This window comes from Pecten maximus, chromosome 2 (assembly GCF_902652985.1).
Source record: "Pecten maximus chromosome 2, xPecMax1.1, whole genome shotgun sequence".
NCBI lineage: Eukaryota > Metazoa > Mollusca > Bivalvia > Pectinida > Pectinidae > Pecten > Pecten maximus.
In genome coordinates, this window is record NC_047016.1 from 12,144,166 (window position 1) to 12,159,462 (window position 15,297).

The 15,297-nt window shown below is 37.3% G+C and overlaps 1 protein-coding gene across 1 annotated transcript in view; it reads left to right on the forward strand.

Annotated features, from left to right (window-relative positions):
- The first annotated feature begins 3,136 nt into the window (after nt 1-3,136).
- Nucleotides 3,137-15,297, forward strand: part of LOC117317759 (gamma-aminobutyric acid type B receptor subunit 1-like) — a 52,265-nt gene continuing 40,104 nt past the window's right edge. The window contains exon 1 of the mRNA XM_033872680.1: nt 3,137-3,230. The gene's annotated coding sequence lies outside the window, so the exon portion shown is untranslated. The remainder of the gene's footprint in view (nt 3,231-15,297) is intronic.

Sequence of the window (15,297 nt, forward strand, 5' to 3'; positions counted from 1 at the left end):
AGGGCTTTAATTTTCTGAAAAAGGGATTACTTATTAATTCATTAAAAAATTGTTGAATAAAGTAAATCAACAAAGAATATATCGTGTGAAAATGATACCAAAGTGAAAAAAAAAAAAAGATTATTACCATATGGGAATATCACAGGTTTTGATGAAAGATGCATTTTGTAGGTATACAATGAACAGTAAAATTAGGCCTGCTCAGTAATAATTGTATGTTAAACTGGGCCTGACATTGTTACTCTGAAGTATAACCTTGAAATGAAGTAATGCTTTCATCCTGAATGAAATCTGACAAAATCCTCTGATCTTTGTAATTAAACTTCTAGGCAATACAGATCTCCACAGAGGGATGAAATAACAGTCATTTGATCTGATGCATTTTATGTTTCAAAGAATTTAGGTTACCCAACCAGTTTATCCTTTGCCAATTCCTATTTTGAAAATTGATATACATGTATATATATTTATATGGTTAGAAAAAAGTAAATCCATGATTTTGAGTTTTCATCCTTAAATATCTTCCAAATAACAAATGATTGCAGATTGTGTTTTTATTCTACCACAGCTTGGATATGGATCCAGTTCACCTGCCTTGTCAAACAGAGAACGATTTCCTACATTTTTCCGTACACATCCATCCGCTACCCTCCACAATCCCACCCGAGTCAAACTGTTCAAAAAATTTGGATGGACACAAATTGCCACCATACAGGAAACACAAGAAGTCTTCACATCGGTAAGGACAGATAACTCTTTCTCTTACCCTTGACAGGGATATCCGCAGTTTTACCGGGGTGTGATTTTCCTATCTCACCCTAGGGAAAAGACAAGCTACATGTGCTCTTCTCACGTTCTCCTATGATGTCACCGCAACAGTACAATGACGTCACGTCAACAATTCAATCGTGTCACGTCGACATTTCCTTGCATTGATGTGACGTTAATATTAGATACATAAGAGGGTAAACAGGGTAAAAGAAAAATAATCATTCACTCCCATGGAAGTGAGACAGGGGAATCTCAACCCTCGGGGTAAGATAATTAAGCTGCCAAACACTCAGCAAGCCTCGTGTATGACAACTTAAGAATCTTCCTCTCGGGTTGAGATTCCCCTGTCTCACCCCCAAGGGTGTGAAAGATTCTATTAATCTTAACTAGTAGTAAATCATATTCTCATTATATTATTGTCTAAGAAGTTTGAATGTTTTAAATCAGGTGTTTTTGTTGCTAAATCAGTGTTTCTCCCAATGTTTTTTGTAAGAATTAACATCTTCCAGTTTGGAATGAAAAGATGCTATTGAAATTTATCGTCAATTGTATATATACATTCAAAAACATAGGTATTTATATTAACTTACATTTGTTAAGCTTTGTATTTTCATAATCATACATTTCATTAATAAAAAAATACATATTGTGGCATTGCTTACTTAATCCAGCTTGCTGTGATTTAGACAGACAAAATCTAATGGCAAGGGGTTATAAGGTCAGCATGAAGTTTTTTAAACACTGTGCTTTCTAAAATTAAGAAGTGTTTGAAGCACATTAAGAAGGGGTTCTGTCAGAGGAAAACTCAGGCAGTAAATTCTTTATTACATGGTGAGTATTTGACACCTATAGTGATTCAGGAGAATTGGACTCAAGTGAATTAATGGTCATTCGTACTTCTGTTTTTAACCCAGACAGTTAAAAATGTTGATTAATACAGTCCAACAGAGTGAGCATTAATACTATCCAACAGAGTGAACATGTGTTGTCAATGCATTCTTAAAGTACATTCTATTTTAAATCTTGTGTTAAATCTGAAGTCTTATATATTTGCCTGGGGAGACTATAATTACAACACTTCGCAGCATGTTTAGGCATTAATGTTTTACCACAGAAATTTCTAAGGCTTGAAATCACAGTGTGTCAGTTTGATCTTGAGATGGTCAACATGTCTGGTCCATCACAAAATGTCACTATGAGCTAGGAAGAGCCTTTAGACATTGACGGTTCCAGGAACATTGTGACCTTTCCTTTTCTTCGGAAAAAATCTGGCTACATACCTCACTGAATAGGTTTCTGTATCAACTACGTACATAACTGTTCTGGGTATACGTCTGTGTGATATTTAGGGAAGGAGCTGATTTGTATGATCTATCGCTGGCATTTCAATCATCGGGTCATTCAGTAATCAAACAAACTCATGAATATGTCATAGCTTACATGTCTGTCATGTCTCTGCTGCGGCTGATAGAGTGTCCTTAATGTACGTAATCTTGTATGTCTTCTCAAGGAAACCCTGTTATTTTGATCTGATTGTGACAGGGCTCATTTTTGTGGTATTCATATGGAAGAGCTGCTATTGAACAGTGAATTGTTTGTTTGTAACTCATTTTAAACAATCAAGTTGCAGATGCCTCACTTTTTTGTCAACATAAGCAAAGAAATTGCAATGGAAACCAATATTTCAAGGTCGTTCTTGATGTTTTTTTCAGTGTATCTAATTGTTAAGACTGAATTTTTAAATTCTCTTGACATACAAGTCATTCATTGAATGCATGGAGAAATTGTGAAGCTCTTTAGCCAAAAGCGAAAGAGCTGTAAGCTATATTTATCTTGAAGCTCCTTGTCACTTACCCAGACTTGCATCCTAGCTATGGTTTCTTTTCATTACCCATATATACTCAGAAACTTGTGTAACCTTTCTTTGCCACTTCCATAGATTCACAACTAGGAAATAAATCTACACCTTTTTCTATAAGCTAGAAATAAACCACTACTGTGAAAACATGCAACTGACAAAACGTACCATCATATCACCTTTCTGATTAACTGACTTTGTGGTGCTATGGAATATCCAGATATCAACACAAGGTCCCATCACATTTCCTTTTCTGATTGACTGAATTTTTGAAATCCTTCTTTGGGTTGGTCTCTTACATTAGATTTCATTGAGCATATCTTTGCTATGTTGTAATTGTACAGAACCTGTCATGGGACCTATTTCCTTATTTGCTTATTTTACATCTCTATTCATTGAACCTGTTTCTCATTTAATTTAATTCACATCACCAATCAGTATCTCAGTTTTACTGTTCTTAACACCACTATTCATTGAAACTGTTTCTCTCTGCACATAGACTGTTGAAGACCTTGAAGAAAGAGTAAAACAAGCCAACATAGCAGTGTCAGTTAGACAGAACTTTCTCACTGATCCAGCAAATGCAGTCCGAAATCTTAAGGTAGGTGTCTCTTTGTCACTGATCCAGCAAATGCAGTCCGAAATCTTAAGGTAAGTGTCTCTTTCTCACTGATCCAGCAAATGTAGTCCGAAATCTTAAGGTAAGTGTCTCTTTCTCACTGATCCAGCAAATGTAGTCCGAAATCTTAAGGTTAGTGTCTCTTTGTCACTGATCCAGCAAATGTAGTCCGAAATCTTAAGGTAAATGTCTCTTTCTCACTGATCCAGCAAATGCAGTCCGAATTCTTAAGGTTAGTGTCTCTTTGTCACTGATCCAGCAAATGTAGCCGAAATCTTAAGGTTAGTGTCTCTTTGTCACTGATCCAGCAAATGCAGTCCAAAATCTTAAGGTTAGTGTCTCTTTGTCACTGATCCAGCAAATGTAGCCGAAATCTTAAGGTTAGTGTCTCTTTGTCACTGATCCAGCAAATGCAGTCCGAAATCTTAAGGATAGTGTCTCTTTGTCACTGATCCAGCAAATGCAGTCTGAAATCTTAAGGTTAGTGTCTCTTTCTCACTGATCCAGCAAATGCAGTCCGAAATCTTAAGGTTAGTGTCTCTTTGTCACTGATCCAGCAATGCAGAGAAGATGTATGACCCTCCAGAAGTTATATACTAGTGTTGTCTCTTGCATTAAAACATTGGATGTCTCCATAGTAATTCAACACGTAAGAATTTCTCTATGGAGTGCCCTCGGATTTCAACAATCAAACTGCAATACATGTATGTACAATATAATATCCTGTTGGTCTTGATAAGAATATGTAGTAGGAGAAGAAATATGCACGGCCAAACCAGGGTTCACGTCTGGAACCTCCAAACACTAGCCCGATACTTTACCAATTTAGTTACGTGGTCGCCTGCGTTTATCTCAGTCCAGTCTGCTATAAATATACAGCGCAGTGAAGTTATATTGCACTACATTTAGTGTTTTAGTTGCAGTTTGTAGGTTAGGATAACAAATTAATTGTTTGCCGACAAAGATTTTCTTGTCTCACATAGATGTGGTTATAGAATTGCATTAGTAGTCGTTACGGTATATGATCATCCATGTGACAACTATGATGGTTGTTGTTTGTCCACTTCTTGGATAATTTTTACATGCCCCCAATTCACTATTATATTATGTTTTGTGTATTTATTTCTTATGTAGATGATAAGCTTGGGATTGCTCAAGCTTGGGGGTCACCCCATCTGAAACAGTCTTAGCAGAGCTGCCTGCTATTGTAAACAGCTGCTTACTCGGTGGCTTGAGATTGCTCAAGCTTAGGGATCTCTCCTTTCTTTATTCAGTCATAGCTAGCTAAAGCTTGTGATCGCTCAAACTCAAGGTTACATGCCCCTATAGTATCATTAGTATTTTAATTGTTTAGTTGTATCTGTTTTAGTAGTGAGTCAAATTTCATTATGTAATATTGTAAGTTGTGTTGATACAATTTAGTTGTAAGAATGAGCAGCTCCTAAGAATGTCAAAAAAATTGAATAGTTAATATGAGCCTGAACAAGTTATTGGTTCTATTTGATAAATTTTTGAACTTTCATACTGTTTGTTGTGTTGTGTATAAATGAAATAGTTAAGAAATCAGACTTAAGGATTCACATGGTAGGCACATAGTTTAACAACGCTATTCAGAGCCAGCAAATGCCACCAACAGGTTTTTCATCTGTGCAAAATCAGGCCTGATCAAAGTTTGATATCGGTCACTAGAATCAGATCAACTCAAACAAGGATGAATAAACAACAGGCATTGTATCTCAATACCATATTAGAGGTGTCATTTCCCATTATCACGAACCCCATCAGGTACCATGCAGGTATTGTTTTCATATGTAGCCACTCAGGGAAAATGACAAATCATTCCCAATGACCATCAGGATATTTTTTATGAAGCCTCTAACAAATTACATCGCACATCTTTAACCACCAAAATGTTGCCTTGTTCCAATCAAAAAGTTAAGATGATTTCCCTGGTCTCAGAAAGGTTGAGACATTTTCATCTTCTTCAATTTCCACCTTGCCTATTGGCACAAATTAGTTCTTAATAATCCTGTCCTGAACTTTAGTTGCTAATGATATTTTTATTGGTTCCAATTTCAAGTTGTCTGCCCTTTCTTCTTGCGGAGTAATTGTTTGGGTCAATCAGAAATCCATCATCAGCATTATTGGAACAAGTTTATTTTCAGAATATTCCTAGTTTGAATTGATAAAAACAGACAAAAAATACTGCCGAATGTGTTGGTAGAATAACCAAGTAATTGTTCTTCTGACTGAAATATCTTTTGAAAACTTAAAAATCATTGGTTTCAACCATTGAACATATTCTTCTGCTTAACCTTCAATACAAAAACAGCCTTCAAACATGACTAAAGATGATGGTACTTTAATGTATTTAATATGTTGATAGAGGGAGTATTCTTCAAATGTAATGTAATTATGATTTTCTTTTGTGTCGATACTCGTCGGAAGAGTATAAAATGAGGTAGAGTAGCAGAGATTTTGTTCCTACGCTGAGGAACAAATCAAGTGTGATTGATTGAGAATGGCAATAGGAATGACATCAATAAATGGAAAAGCCCATTATCTCTTCACGAGTTTATGGGAAGGTCCAATCTTAGGGTTGAAAGACTATTTAATTCTCCATTGCAAGCTTCATTTTATTGTGTTTGTATCAAGGTTAAACAAGTGACACACACTATTACAACAGGAATTAACTTGAATTCAGTTGGGAATCAATTCAAACTTCAATATTGTATCCTCAGAAAGAATATGCTGCTTGTGTTTAACGTTGCTTGACAATACTGTCTATTTTAAGGGTATTTTAAATAATAGTTTTAATGGCTATTGTTTTTGACTACCTTTACTATAGCATTACTTCTGAACGGGTTCTACATGTCTTATTTTATGTCTTTATAACACTTCGTTTTCAAACTATTTATTGGTTTGTATTATATATTATGCATTTTGTTCCAAACGAGCCTACCTTTTGTATAATATTTGCAGTTGAAAGTTCGGCCAGTTGCACATTTAATTTTGATTTTCTATTCAATTTGATCTTACAATATCTCCATGTTAACTTCATATATAAATATCTATTACTTTAGATTATCATTTAATGGACTTATTTGGCTATAGTTGCCCCTGCAATCACCAAGTTGATAGGCAAGTTTACTAACTTGATACAGATGATTACCAAGTTCATGCTGTTGATCACACTTGCATACTTTGTACAACATTGTTGAGGATGTTTATGTACAACATTGTTGAGGATGTTTATGTACTACATTGTTGAGGATGTTTATGTACTACATTGTTGAGGATGTTTATGTACTACATTGTTGAGGATGTTTATGTCAGTTTGTACTTTGTACAACATTGTTGAGGATGTTTATGTACTACATTGTTGATGATGTTTATGTACTACATTGTTGAGGATGTTTATGTACAACAATGTTTAGGATGTTTATGTACAACAATGTTGAGGATGTTTATGTCAGTTTGTACTTTGACAACATTGTTGAGGATGTTTATGTCAGTTTGTACTTTGACAACATTGTTGAGGATGTTTTTTACCATTTTGTGGACTTAACTTTTTTGGCACCAAAACTCACTTTAACGTTTTGGGGGTAAGTCCAAAAGTATACACCTATCACCCTTCTAATTTGGTTTATACATTCATTAGAGATCCAGGAGTGATGCTGTGGCAAAGTCATGCAGAAAAAATTTGTGATTTTTTTTTTGGGGCATTTTACCATTTAGTGGACTTACTTTTTTGGACACAAAAACCCACTTTAAAGAGGATGTTTATGCCATTGTGTACTTTGTACTACCTTGTTGAGGATAGTTTACTACATTGTTGAGGATGTTTATGTACAACATTGTAGGGGATAGTTATGTCATTGTGTACTTTGTACTACCTTGCTGAGGATAGTTTACTACATTGTTGAGGATGTTAATGTCATTGTGTACTTTGTACTACTTTGTTGAGGATAGTTTACTACATTGTTGAGGATGTTTATGTACAACATTGTAGGGGATAGTTATGTCATTGTGTACTTTGTACTACATTGTTGAGGATGTTTATGTCATTGTGTACTTTGTACTACCTTGTTGAGGATAGTTTAATGATATTTTGTTTACTAAATAGTTGTTTGTACACAACATTTAAAAACCCCGTCACAGTCTTCATGTTAGTAAATATCTATTTCTAACCTCGCGCCTTTGATCACGTGATGTTCTTGACCAATGGAAATACGTCAGGGGATAGCGCCACCTGCATTCATTTTCAAGCAGCGTGATTATTTGTAGCAGCAGTGTTTTATTCATCATTATTTTCTCCTATTGTTTACTTTCGTCGCAACAACTCCTATTGACTTTTGAACTTACGAGTGTTTTGCCTGGAGTTGTCGTCTCCTACGACAGTGAAGTACACACCAATAACGGTATTTACACGTGTGTTGTGTTTGTTTACATTTTTATCGACGTGTGTCGAGGACATTTCCTTTAGTTTACATTGACGAATGTCATTCGTCATCGAGCTGTGTATTTCCTATTTGGATCCTAACAGTCTTTATGCAACCACCATGTGTTTTCTTTGCTATCGGGATCTAACTTTGTGTGTGACTTATTCGTGCTAGTGGAAATCGAAAGACATCAGTTTGTAAACCGTCTCGGGTCATCTAACATGGCGGCCAAGCAGGTCAGGAACGCGTCACTACCAGCAGCTTGGTGCGCGATCCCAGGATTCCGTGCGGGATTCAAGATGGCAGCGCCCATGTCTTGTCGAACACTGTAGGGCATTGCATCGTCTTCTTTGGCGTTTACGGTTAATTTTGTAGGGGTAATTATCTGATTTAAGGAAAAATAATTAAGGAACTACACGTACAACATTATTAGTCTAGATTTCCATCTCGCGATATTACGACATGCAGTGTACTCGGAACTAACCGAACAACTTAACTAGTCGGAATTTCAATCTCCCGACGATTACGACATGCAGACTCCTCGGATAATCAACGAACAACTTTGATAACTACATACAGACGACTCGGAAACTCACCGAACTACATTATGCGTTTCCATCTCCCGATGATAGCGACATGCAGATAAAGTGGAAATCGTAGCATCAGCTTACTATGCTTCCAACTCAGTTGTCTTGGACTTTTCAGCGGTGAGATTACTCATCAATCTGTCTATTTTGACTTGTTGTACCTGACCAGACTTTGGTTACAGCGTGGATATCAGAGGAGCATTCTCGATACTTGTTACTCTAGTAAACATTTATATCTTCGCGTTCACACCTTCTATCTGTATCTAGCGTTACTGTTTTCTATGTACTTGTCACAGATATTTCTAAATAATTGGTTTACGGCATAGCTGTCACACCTTTTATCTGTATCTAGCATTATTGTTTTCCTTGTACTTGTCACAGATTCTTGTTTATACTTGTGCGGAATATATTATGCAACTGTTAAGGAGAGCTTTGTCATAGATATATATAGAGATGATGTTTTCTTCCTCACTTTATTTAGTCTGTTACTAGATTGTTATTATCATGTACTAGGTTTAATTAGTTATCAGTCAGATCAAGCCTCTTCTATTACGAGTCAAGTCACTCATCTCATGAGTAATCACAACTTAAAGTCTAGGATCTTCTCAGCAGCCATAAGAAGTGAAGTTTTTCCTTACAATAGCCACCAACCTATGCCATGTTTTATTTGTTTATTTTGTGGGTAATCAGGTCATGTCTTCAACCACAATCAAGTCACTCTTCTCTTGAGTTGTCATAACTCGAAGTCAAGGGTCTTCTCAGCTGTGTCTGCGAGTCAAGTTTCTTCTCACGAGTCACTGAGACTCAGAGCCAAGGGTCTTCTCAGTAGCACTTAGGAGTCAAGTTTGTCATGCCATCAGCTACTACCTCGCTGTGTTTTGATTCGTTAGTTTATGCAGTCATGTCATCGCTTCTCCAATCATGAGTCAAAACTCTTCTCATGAGTAATCACACTCAGAGTCAAAACTCTTCTCAGCTGTGTCTGCGAGTCAAGTCTCTTCTCACGAGTCACTGAGACTCAGAGCCAAGGGTCTTCTCAGTAGCACTTAGGAGTCAAGTTTGTCATGCCACCAGCTACTACTTCGCTGTGTTTTGATTCGTTAGTTTATGCAGTCATGTCATCGCTTCTCCAATCATGAGTCAAAACTCTTCTCATGAGTAATCACAACTCAAGAGTCAAGGGTTTTCTCAGCTGTGTCTGCGAGTCAAGTCTCTTCTCATGAGTCACTGCGACTCAAAGTATATAGTCTTCTCAGTAGCACTTAGTCAAGAGTGTCCCGCACTAGCTACCTACTACTTCGCTGTGTTTTGATTCGTTAGCTTACGTAGTCAGGTCTTTGCTTCTCCAATCATGAGTCAAAACTCTTCTCATGAGTAATCACACTCAGAGTCAAAACTCTTCTCAGCTGTGTCTGCGAGTCAAGTCTCTTCTCACGAGTCACTGAGACTCAGAGCCAAGGGTCTTCTCAGTAGCACTTAGGAGTCAAGTTTGTCATGCCACCAGCTACTACTTCGCTGTGTTTTGATTCGTTAGTTTATGCAGTCATGTCATCGCTTCTCCAATCATGAGTCAAAACTCTTCTCATGAGTAATCACAACTCAAGAGTCAAAGGTCTTCTCAGCTGTGTCTGCGAGTCAAGTCTCTTCTCATGAGTCACTGCGACTCTGAGCCAAGGGTATTCTCAGTAGCACATAGGAGTCAAGTTTGTCACTACAGGGGTACTAGAGTCAAGTCGCTTCTCTATGGCTCAGTAGGGTCAAGCTTCTTCTCTAGTAGGACCTTTCAGTATGAATGATTTAGAGTCAAGTTGCTTCTCTGCTGTCAAGTAGAGTCAAGCTTCTTCTCTAAGTCAGGCATTTTAGAGTCAAGTTGCTTCTCTGCTGTCAAGTAGAGTCAAGCTTCTTCTCTAAGTCAAGCATTTTAGAGTCAAGTTGCTTCTCTGCTGTCAAGTAGAGTCAAGCTTCTTCTCTAAGTCAGGCATTTTAGAGTCAAGTTACTTCTCTGCGGTTCAGTAGAGTCAAGCTCCTTCTATAAGTTTTGAGTACTCCATTTTCTTTCTTCACCGTGAAATACCTGGAGTCAAGTTGCTTCTCTGGAGTTCATCAGAGCCAAGTTTCTTCTCTGGGTGTTTCTCCAAATACTCAAGTCTTGTTAATTTAAGTTAGCTGTTTAAGCCCTGTACACCATTCAGTATCCTTATTGTATTTCTGCTGTTCAGTAGAGTCAAGCCCCTTCTTTAGTTTTGAGTACTCAATTTCTTTCTTCACTGTGAAATACCTGGAGTCAAGCTGCTTCTCTGGAGTCCGACAGAGTCAAGTCTCTTCTCTGGGTGTTTCTCGGAATACTCACATCTTGTTTATTTAAGTTAGCTGTATAAGCCCTGTACTACATTCAGTATCCTTATTGCATTAAGTACTTATAACTTTAATCGTATCTCCTTTTATGCATCGTAATCAGTTTGAGTGTTGGCAGGTTCATTATAACTACCTGTTCTGTGTATGTAAGTTCCTTAGTCTTGGCAACCAGTTTGTTGACTTTCTTAGGACATCTGCAACCCTTTCTTTGTCTATTATTAGTAGATATAGTTGACATACGGAGCTTGTTATCCTCTTACATCTTCAGGGTGCGTTCCCAGTACCTAATTATCATCCTTAACACTTTATCATTGGCACTGTTTCCTTAATTAGACCTCCATCAGAAGGATGTAGTTCTTGCATCTGTCTCATTCACAGACGCAGAATCTAGTGCTCCTTTAAATACTATCTCACTTTATAGTATTAGGTATGTTTTTCCTCTCTTTTTCAGCTTTATTCCATACGTGATATAACCTTTCAATCATTTGAACTCTTGTCATTACTTGGTTTATCTGCAAGCTTTATACCAGTTACTGTGCCACTGACCACATTTAACTTCTTAATGTCTCATTTTAGAGCATATGATAATTATGTGTGTATATATGTAATACGGTGCATTAATTTCTATAGGCAAATTTGTGCTTAGTTGTACTGATTATAATCAATAATTTTCTAGTTCATCATCGATTCACTTTATCTACACTCTTAAAAATATTACATTGTCATATCCTTCTTGCACATAATTTCTTTCTTGGGGGCTCTCATTCGGTTACTTTATTGTAACCTCTTCGATTTGGCCTTTTAAATTCGGGGAATTTCTTGCCCCCAATTCATTATATCATATTTTGTGTATTTATTTCTTATGTAGATGATATGCTTGGGATCGCCCAAGCTTGGGGGTCGCCCCATCTGAAACAGTCTTAGCAGAACTGCCTGCTTTTTAGCTACCAACTGCTTACTCTGTGGCTTGAGGTCGCTCAAGCTAGGTTTCTCTCCTCTCTATTAGTCATAGCTAGCTAAGCTATGATCGCTCTAGCTTGGGGGTTGCATGCCCCTATAGTATAATTAGTATCTTAATTGTTTAGGTGTATCTTTTGAGTAGCGAGTAAAAATTTATTATGTAATATTGTTAGTTGATGTTATTTAGTTGTAAGAATGAGCAGCCCCTAAGAATGCCAAAACCTTTAGGTAATATTTAATATGAGCCTGAACAAGTTATTGGTTCCATTCAATAAATTTTTGACTTTCATACTGTTTTGGTGTGTTGTGTATAAAATGATATTTTGTTTACTAAATAGTTGTTTGTACACAACATTTAAAAACCCCGTCACAGTCTTCATGTTAGTAAATATCTATTTCTAACCTCGCGCCTTTGATCACGTGATGTTCTTGACCAATGGAAATACGTCAGGGGATAGCGCCACCTGCATTCATTTTCAAGCAGCGTGATTATTTGTAGCAGCAGTGTTTTATTCATCATCCACCATCCGCCCCACCTCCACCTTTGATAATTTGCAGTTTTCTTTACTGTGGTTTGTGTATAATTGTTTATATTATATTATAATTACCTTTTAATATTTATATACTGTTGTTTTGTTTTGATTGCCTGTACTTTTCATGTGTATATGTTGTTTTTATTATATGTGTTTACTTATAATATTTATATTTATTACATGTCTTTTTTACTTGTTTCGGGCTCATTTGTTTAGGGGTAAGTAAGGCCTCATGGTGAGACAACACCTGGCAAGCTGGTCTGAGCATTGGATAAACCTACCTCCCTGATTCAGGTTGGGGCAGCCGGCTCGCAGCACCTTTTTGTACATCTGTGTTGGTTAATTATAAGCTTTATTTTGTTACAATGCAAGCTGTCACATTTTTATTAGCCCACCATCATCAGATGGTGGGCTATTCAAATCGCCCTGCGTCCGTGGTCCGTCGTCCGTCCGTCCCTCCGTCCGTAAACAATTCTTGTTATCGCTATTTCTCAGAAAGTACTGAATGGATCTTTCTGAAATTTCAGATGTAGGTTCCCCTTGGTGCCTAGTTATGCATATTGCATTTTGAGACCAATCGGAAAACAACATGGCCGACAGGCAGCCATCTTGGATTTTGACAATTGAAGTTTGTTATCGCTATTTCTGAGAAAGTACTGAAGGGATCTTTCTCAAATTTCATATGGAGGTTCCCCTTGGTGCCTAGTTATGCATATTGCGTTTTGAGACCAATCGGAAAACAACATGGCCGACAGGCAGCCATCTTGGATTTTGACAATTGAAGTTTGTTATCGCTATTTCTGAGAAAGTACTGAAGGGATCTCTCTCAAATTTCATATGGAGGTTCCCCTTGGTGCCTAGTTATGCATATTGCGTTTTGAGACCAATCGGAAAACAACATGGCCGACAGGCAGCCATCTTGGATTTTGACAATTGAAGTTTGTTATCGCTATTTCTGAGAAAGTACTGAAGGGATCTTTCTGAAATTTCATATGAAGGTTCCCCTTGGTGCCTAGTTATGCATATTGCGTTTTGAGACTAATCCAAAAACAACATGGCCGACAGGCAGCCATCTTGGATTTTGACAATTGAAGTTTGTTATCGCTATTTCTGAGAAAGTACTGAAGGGATCTTTCTCAAATTTCACATGTAGGTTCCCCTTGGTGCCTTGTTATGCATATTGCGATTTGAGACCAATCGGAAAACAACATGGCCGACAGGCAGCCATCTTGGATTTTGACAATTGAAGTTTGTTATCGCTATTTCTGAGAAAGTACTGAAGGGATCTTTCTGAAATTTCATATGAAGGTTCCCCTTGGTGCCTAGTTATGCATATTGCGTTTTGAGACTAATCCGAAAACAACATGGCCGACAGGCAGCCATCTTGGATTTTGACAATTGAAGTTTGTTATCGCTATTTCTGAGAAAATACTGAAGGGATCTCTCTCAAATTTCACATGTAGGTTCCCCTTGGTGCCTAGTTATGCATATTGCGATTTGAGACCAATCGGAAAACAACATGGCTGACAGGCAGCCATCTTGGATTTTGACAATTGAAGTTTGTTATCACTATTTCTGAGAAAATACTGAATGGATCTTTCTCAAATTGCAGATGTAGGTTTTCCTTGGTGCCTAGTTATGCATATTGCGTTTTGAGACCAATCCGAAAACAACATGGCCGACAGGCAGCCATCTTGGATTTTGACAATTGAAGTTTGTTATCGCTATTTCTGAGAATGTACTGAATGGATCTTTCTCAAATTTCATATGTAGGTTTCCCTTGGTGCTTAGTTATGCTTATTGCCTTTTGAGACTGATCGGAAAACAACATGGCCGACAGGCAGCCATCTTGGATTTTGACAATTGAAGTTTGTTATCGCTATTTCTGAGAAAGTATTTAAGGGATCTTTCTCAAATTTCATATGTAAGTTTCCCTTGGTGCCTAGGTATGCATATTGCGTTTTGAGACCAATCGGAAAACAACATGGCCGACAGGCAGCCATCTTGGATTTTGACAATTGAAGTTTGTTATCACTATTTCTGAGAAAGTATTTAAGGGATCTATCTCAAATTTCATATGTAAGTTTCCCTTGGTGCCTAGTTATGCATATTGCATTTTGAGACCAATCTGAAAACAACATGGCCGACAGGCAGCCATCTTGGATTTTGACAATTGAAGTTTGTTATCACTATTTCTGAGAAAGTACTGAAGGGATCTTTCTCAAATTTCATATGGAGGTTCCCCTTGGTGCCTCGTTATGCTTATTGCATTTTGAGATCAATTGGAAAACAATATGGCCGACAGACCGCCATCTTGGATTTTGACAATTGAAGTTTGTTATCTTTATTTCTCAAAGTACTGAATGGATCTTTCTCAAATTTCATAAGTAGGTTCCCCTTGGTCCCTTGTGTTGCATTTTTGGACCAGTCTGTCCTGAAAACAACCTGGCAAACAAACAGCCATTATCGTTAAATCTCAAATTTCTTATATAGCTAGGATTCCCTTGTTTGAAAAGTACTGGAGGGATGTCTCAATTTGCACAGATTAGTAAAATGAAGGGAAAAGTAGAGAAAAGATCAATCTGACATGGAACCTATGAAGATCATTCAATGGTGGGCGCCAAGATCCCTCTGGGATCTCTTGTTTTTATTTTGGGCTGCTCTTCTTAGTAAGGAATAGTTAGAGGATATCACTCACAGTAATGAATTTATCACGCCGTGATATTAGCACTTTTAAATTCGGGGAATTTCTTGCCCCCAATTCATTATATCATATTTTGTGTATTTATTTCTTATGTAGATGATATGCTTGGGATCGCCCAAGCTCGGGGGTCGCCCCATCTGAAACAGTCTTAGCAGAACTGCCTGCTTTTTAGCTACCAACTGCTTACTCTGTGGCTTGAGGTCGCTCAAGCTAGGTTTCTCTCCTCTCTATTAGTCATAGCTAGCTAAGCTATGATCGCTCTAGCTTGGGGGTTGCATGCCCCTATAGTATAATTAGTATCTTAATTGTTTAGGTGTATCTTTTGAGTAGCGAGTAAAAATTTATTATGTAATATTGTTAGTTGATGTTATTTAGTTGTAAGAATGAGCAGCCCCTAAGAATGCCAAAACCTTTAGGTAATATTTAATATGAGCCTGAACAAGTTATTGGTTCCATTCAATAAATTTT